Raw genomic sequence first — 8,040 nt, forward strand, 5'->3', positions numbered from 1 at the left:
GACGGCCCCGTGTGTCTTGGACATGAAAGGGAAAAGATGATGTGTGTATGTCTGATTGCGTGTGTACATGTACGTGAGTATGCGCACGCATGTTGAAAGCACTCACCACAAAAAGAAAAAAATTAACGACGTTTTCCGTAGCTGCGGTTCCCGGAACATGTCGGTCACGTGGTACTGTTTGCCGGGACCACCGGAAGTTGACGCCTGTTGGCCGTGGTACTCGCTGAGCTGTCGCCAGAGTTCCGCTGGTACCGGAAGCTGCGGGTTAAAAGACGGGGGGGGGGGGAGAGGGTACGACACACACACGTAACAACTCAATCTGAGGCTTTTTTTAGTCGTGACGAACAATCTTTTAGCCCACTTTTATATTTGTAGACATTACAAAATATCTTGAGGGCGGTGGGTTTTTATTTTTCAGACTTACAACTCCGGGGGAGGCACTTGAAATTTTCGGAGGGGTAAGTAAAAGTTCCCTTTCAAACCTGACGGTCTGTGGGGCAATTGAAGTAGAGTTCGCTTGTTTCTGTAACTTCGGCATATGAAGAGATAGTGTGGTCAGCACTATGCCCAGCCGCCTTTACTTTCCCTACCGTGAGTTAGGTATCCATCAGAGTTGGATGGACTCAGGGACGGTCAACTGGTTTGAACCCGGATTCGAACTCGAGACTTACGAGTTAGCAGTCCAGCTCTCTACCGCTAGACCACTCCGTCCCATTTTCGGAGGGGTGGGGCGCACTTAATTTTCCGGGTTGGGGAAGGACACTGGTAAAAGTAAATATTATCTATATAATTCTATTTCATTCGGAGAAGGGAGGGAGGTGGTAGATGTTGTCATATATAGATAGCCGCTTATCAACACTTATTTCACAGTTGTCCTACACGGTCAGGAAAATCTAGACATATACCATATGGAAAACCAAGCTACACAAATATAATTATGTGTGTTCTGCAACACAATTCTCGACCCTCCATACCTTGTTGAGCTTGCTGATTCTGGCGATGACAACAAGCTTTGTCCATTTTTCCTTTGGCTACCAGCCAGCGTAGTGATTCTGGGAGATACCTGGAAACACACGCACGCGCGCAAGAATATATATATGTATTTGTATATATATATATATATATATATATATATATATATATATATATATATATATATATATATATATATATATATATATATATATATATATATATATATATATATATATATATATATATATATATATGGTGCTTGCTGCTTTTGCATAAAGTACAGTGCCCCTTTCAAACTTAACGATCCATAGTGTAGAGTTCATTTGCTTTTTCACCTCGGTATATGAAGGAATGGTGTAGTCAGCACTATGCCCAGCTGCCTTTACTTTCCCTAACATAAATCAGGTACCCATCAGAACTGGATGTACTCAGGGCGCCATGCAAACTCTCATGTTCAGCTCGAGATTCGAACTCGAGACTTCCTGATTGCACTCGAGCACTCTACCACCCAACTACGTTTTACATTCCTTGCAGGGTATTGTATGGGGAGCCGGACGTTTTCCCGAATGTGACAAATGCCCGAAAGCCTCTTGCCCGAAGGCAACTGTCCATTCGGGCATTTGTTCGCATTCGGGCAAGTGTCCATTCGGGAAATCGGCCTTCGGGAAAACGTCATTCGGGCAAGTGTTTTTCGGGAATTTGTCGTAGACCCGGTTGTATGTATTTGGTATTCCAACTACATTCGTGAAAATGAGTCGCCCAGCTAAAACTAAAACACCCCAATCTAGTTCTAGCCAGCCTTTTAAAACCCAATCCATGCCCCGTAGGTCTAAGAACTCTAGTACCAGGTGTAGCAAACGGTGACCAGTCTCAAGACGCCGGACAGGATCTGCAGGTGTCGCCAGTCTGGCAGCGCGTACGCCAGGCCGGAGAGGGCCATGACGCCGCTGGCGAAGAAGACGTCGGTGACCACCACGGCGAAGGGCCGGTGCCTGGCCACGTAGATCTCCATCGTATAGGTGTACACGGAGGCCTGTAGGCCCTGGGGGGGGGGGGGGGGGGCAGGAGGGGGAGCAAGGTTAGATAACAAGATTGGTTTTAGTTCACAACGTTCGTTTTGTACATCCGTCTGTCTGAATGTCCGTCCCGTTTTCCGTATGTCCAGATGTCCATACGTCCAACCCTCCGTCTGTCGGAACGTCATTACTCAAGCAATCTGTATTTCCATCCGTCTGTTCGTCAATCCGTCCGACCTTCTGTTCGTCTGTCGATTTGTTTGAATATCTGTGCCGTTAGTCCATGTGTGTGTTTGTCTGCTGTCTGTACATTTTAGCAATTTACGTTTTACTATGATGTCTAGAGAAAGAAATTTTTACGTATTTACCTCAACCGTAAACGTGGCTTTAACCTTGACCTTGAACCTGTCCCTATTTCGACTAACATGTGCTGAGTGATGGTGGATACTCCACCACACAATACACAATACATATATTATGTATTAGTGTATGTTTGTGTTTTCACGTTATGTGTATTCCTCCGAGTGTGTTCATATGCAAGTTTTAGTGTGTGTATGTCTATGATTAATGTTAAAGAAAAAGTGTATCTGTGAGGGTAAATGTGTGTATGTGTATGCAGTGTTTCTTCCACGCATCTCTTCGGTGGGGCTCCGCCCCCCCCCCCCTTCCGGAAATTAAAGTACGCTCCCCACGATAATTTCAAGTCCCCCCCCCCCCCCCGGAAAAAAGTCTGGAAGAAACACTGTACGTATGTAAATGTGTGTGCATGTGTGTGTGTGTGTGTGCGTGCTTGCAGTACCTGCATCAAAATACCTTCCAAGAACCTCAGCACCACAAACATGGTGTAGTTGACAGAGAAGGCGATGATGACCCCCAGGACCGATGACGTGTAGAGGGTGAAGAGCATGACGGGAAGACGGCCGTACCGGTCAGCCAGATCACCAAACACCAGACCCCCCAACATGACGCCGGCAAAAAAAATGGTCGTCGCCAGATTGGCCAGGTAAGCATCGGAGCAGACGAGGTCAAACTGGAATAAACAAAAGGTAAAGTATCGTATCAAACGGTGGTCCATATGGAAGGTGAAGTAGAGTTCTTCTGATTCTATGACCGAGGTATTGTAAAGGATAGTGTGATTAACGTTATGTCCAGCCGCTTGTGATTGCCCATAACAAAAGTCAATTACTTATCAAAGTACTAGATGGGCTAGGAACATATAGATATTCAATACGATTTTGTCCCGTTTAACAAAAAATGTGTATCATATGGGTATAAATGATAAACAGAGACAAGCATGATATTGACTGCCCCCCCCCCCCCCCACCCCCCTGAATACTCACTATTTAGTTATCGTCACTAAAAGTCAGCCCCACCCCCTCCTAAATGACATAGTTCAGCCTACACGTTCCAAATTTTTTTTTTTTTTTACATTTATTTTTCTAATTTAACTACTAAACATTTAATGACGTCACGCTTATTATGCCAATACCCCCACCCCTCAATTATCATCACAAAAAAGTGAGTCCCTCACCCCCCCCCCCTTCCTAAATGACATCATAGTTTAGTTTACACCCCTTCAAAATTTAGGTTTTTTCTTTTTTTTATCCAACTACTAAACATTTAATGACGTCACGCTTATTGTGCCGATACCCCCACCCCTCAATTATCGTCACAAAGTCAGCCCCTAAATGAAATCATACTTCATACTTCAGCCTACACCGCCTTTCATACTTAGGTTTCATTTTCTGTTTTTAGACATTTGCGTATAGAGCTTTATGTACGCCCTTTTAACTTTAACTCATACTCGAGTCATCTCCCTTACAATGTGCAGGCTATTTAAAAACCTTATTGTCATAATGGTATCGGCTAGCCAGCGTTACATGAAAATAAGACCCAAAAAAATTGCGGTGAATACATGCTTGAATTTAATGAGAACATAATTAAAACAAACACTAATTAGCAGGTGACGTGGGCGGCGTGACCTGGCTGACGATGTTCCACTCGTTGTGTACAGGTGTGTACATCCACTGTCCCGCCGTACACAGTACAGTCTCGTTACGGCCGTCAGAGAAGTAAAAAGTAGTCGCGCATTGTGAGTGGGACGTGTTGGTCACGTCATTGGTGCTGTTGCTTGCTGACGTAACTTTAAAAAAAAAAAAAAAAGAAAAACAAATTGAAATTAAAGTCTAATTTTTAACAATACCCCCACCCCTTCTCCGATATATTTGCCTACACACTTATTATATTTATTATTACCAGCAAGGGTTTTTATAGATAACCCTACCCTCGTTTTCGACTATTAAGGTCTAGTTTGTCTATTTGGACCTGGCCATCCATATAGCAGATGAAGTAGAGTATATCTGTTTCTGAGACTTCGACTTATACATGGAAATTGTGGTCAGTTCAATGATTAGTCACTTTTTACTTCACCTAACGTAAGCCAGGTACTCATTAGAGCTGGGTGGACTCAGAGATAGCCTACGGATTTGACCTGGGTGCCAAAATCGAAATTTTTGGGTTACCGACCACATCATCTCATGTATGTGGCAGTCGATGACGTTAAGATGACGCTGTAGGTTTTTTTTTTGTTAGGTGTTGGGTCAATACTCTGGGCTATTGCTAAGGGTCAAGGTCTTTAAGTAGTGCTTAAACAAAACATTTTGGAGCAAAATCAAAACTCAAAGATTTTAGCACTTTGAATTATAATTTTGGTAAATTGAGTATCAAGTAGTCGAGCATTGGGAGTGGAAAGTGCTCAAAACGTCAACATGTGTTCATATTGGGTTTTTTTTTCCTTTTTTTACTTTCTCGTATATACGAAGTATAGAGAAAGTATTGTAATCGTGCACAAAAATCACTTGAAATTTTAACATCTTTCACCGTATTACACCTCAATCCTTCATCACATCCGAAGTTTAGAGGACTTATTTTAATCGGGCAAAAATTATCAATCCAGATTTATCAAAACTAAGAGGTTTTATGCGTAATCCAGTCTGAAAAACTGGGCTTTGCAATTCTGTCCGTATGTCTGTGTGTCTGTGTGTGTGTGTGTCCGTGTGTAAACACGATAACTTGAGTACCGTTACAGCTAGGTTGATGAAATTTCATATATAAGTATTTTATCAAAATCGTAGATCCGTATCAACTTTTGAGCGATTTCCAATAACCGGAAGTGGTACTTTTTCTACTTTGAATTTTTCAAAAGCCTATAACTTGAGTACTATTTCAGATAGATAAATGAAATTCCACAAGTAAGTATAAGATCTAATTCTCTACCTTATGTTAAATTTTGAGTAGCTTCCGTTGACCGGAAGTAGTAATTTACGCTACTTTCGATTTCTCAAAAAACTAATGTAAATTTATTAAGTACTAATACTATTGCGCACTATTATACACACCTTTATTAGGCGTTCGCTTGGTGCGCAATTGTTTTTTACTGAGATTCTATTCTATTTTTAAAAGTTTAAGTATTTAAAATGGATTAAAAATCATAACTATATCCCCAGTTACCATCCCCTGTTGTTTTATATAAGAATATTCGAGAAAGTTTAGGGGAGATCACTACCGGTTTATTTTTTGGCGTGGAGCACTGGCGCCCCGTAGCCATTTAGGTTTAGGGTATTGGTGACATGTAGCTATATAAGTGTGGGGTGCTGACGTCCAGTGGAACGCCCTAAGTGCTACCTGTAGCCATACAGGTGTGGGGTGCTGACTACCCGTAGAACGCCATCTTAACTGTAGCTATACAGGTGTGTGGTACTAGCGCCACGTGCAAAGCCCTAAGCCTTACCTGTGGCCATACAAGTGTGGGGTACTGGCGCCCCATAAAACGCCCTAAGCCTTACCTGTGGCCATACAAGTGTGGGGTACCGGCGCCCCGTAAAACGCCCTAAGCCTTACCTGTGGCCATACATGTGTGGGTTACTGACGCCCCGTGCAACGCCCTAAGTCTTACCTGTAGCTATACAAGTGTGGGGTACCGGCGCCCCGTGGAACGCCATGATCATGTAGTTGAAGGCCACCATGCCGTACAGGTAAGCCACCATCAGGTGAGTGGTCAGCTGGAAGGTTCTGCGACTGCTCAGTGACGTCATTAGCTTCTCAAGGCACTCGGCACTCGACGCCATCTTGTTGCTATCCTAGAGATCTCTTGATAAAGACTTTGGCATCTAGATGTCACCAGCATATAGATGTCATCATCATAGTGATGTCACGGTTATAGAGATGTGGCTTTTAAAAAGATGTCATTGTAGTATTTAATGCACAGTATAAATGTCAACGTGATATGTTACAATATTATAGCTAGCAGCTTTGAGTATTATAATTCTAAAGCATCTGGTCTAGAGGATACAACCATTTTTTATATAGTTGTACGCTATATATGTGAGCCTAGTACACATCTCAACATCAACACATAAAAACATCAACACACATCACAACATCCACAAATCACAACATACATACATCACACCACCCACACACATATCAACATCCACACACATCACACCATCCACACACATCACAACAGCCTCCCACATCACAACAACCACACATCGCAACATGCATGTCTAAACATCCACACATCACAACATCCTCACATCACAACATACACACATCACACCATTCACACATCACAACATACATACATCACAACATACATACATCACAACATACATCACAAAACACTTACACAATATCACTGCAGTCTCTCATATAAAGCTTATATAAACAGTAAGTAAAATGAGTAATAGGCTCATTAATCATTAATTCTAAGGCGCATTTCTGACAACCGTATTTTATGGTATATCTAAAACTTTCCAAAGTCCCGCAGATTATGAATTACATTTCTAATTAATTATTTTCTAAGACTTGTATGCCTAACTCTCGCACACAATTTTTTTTACTAATTTCTAGACAATTTAAAACCCATACCCGTGCACTTATTTCTACTTTACATTTGTATCCAAAGAACAAAAACTTTATACAACTAAATGCCCATATACGTGCCCGTAGAACAATTCCTCTAAACGTCAAAATGCCAACATATATGCCCACAGAACAATTTCCATGTAAAGGCCCGTAAAACAATTCCTCTATAACCTAAATGCCCACATATTTGCATGTAGAAGAACTCCTTCTATACAATAGAATGCCAGCAAATATGCCCGTAGAACGATTCCACCATACACCATAGTGCCCACACATATGCTTGTAGAACAATTCCTCTAGACGTCAGAATGCCCACTTATACGCCCGTAGAAAGATTCCTCCATATACATAAAGTGAAACTGTCTAGCCTTTTGTATTACAGTCAAACAAACAGCCGGACAAATCTTATCATAGAAATACACCAGCTCATTATAAATAGAAATAATTAATTAAACACAAACACGCGAATAATGAGAACTGTCTACAGACCGCCGTTTGGCAGCGGTTTCAAATTTCTGACTGTTATAAGTTCATTGTTTTTTAAGTAGCTTTTTAATTTTAGGGGCTCGAAGAATAACACCGTCAATGATGTGCTGACTTAAGGTTTCTTTCAGTCATCTCTTCATGAGGGCATTGCCCCCCCCCCCCCCCCCGCATGTAGCATTTTATGTAAAATTACCTCCCCTCCCCACATACATGGATTAACATATAAGTAATTACAATACTCAACCAAACCGTTTACCTCAGGCATATTTGGCTCGTTGAGATAATGTAACTCCCACTCCCCCCCCCCCCCACGGCTATTGCTTTAAACTGTGCTAAGATATAATACTAACGATTTGTATCTATAGTCGATTAAAAATACAGCTTGATGTAGCATGTTTTCTCTGTCATTAGCAGGTTTACGTCATGGTATCAAACCCCCTCCCCCTTGTCGGGTTTTTTTGTCAAACTTGCTCTTAAAAAGACTATTTAACACTCTAATTAACCACTTATTTAAGTGGAATTATCATTTTTCTGTATATATTTTTCTCTTTTTTGTCTTGGTGCACTTTTTAAGTACTATGAAAATATAAAAATATATTTAATTTACTGTACTTTTGAAATCTTATCATATAAA

General features: G+C 41.4%; 1 pseudogene; it reads right to left on the bottom strand.

Annotated features, from left to right (window-relative positions):
- Positions 1-974: 974 nt before the first annotated feature.
- LOC131957800 (solute carrier family 22 member 3-like) lies at positions 975-7,180 on the bottom strand (annotated as a pseudogene).
- Positions 7,181-8,040: the final 860 nt, after the last annotated feature.

This window comes from Physella acuta, unplaced genomic scaffold (genome assembly GCF_028476545.2).
Source record: "Physella acuta isolate Inbredline_101_S28 unplaced genomic scaffold, ASM2847654v3 ptg001267l, whole genome shotgun sequence".
NCBI classification, from domain to species: domain Eukaryota; kingdom Metazoa; phylum Mollusca; class Gastropoda; family Physidae; genus Physella; species Physella acuta.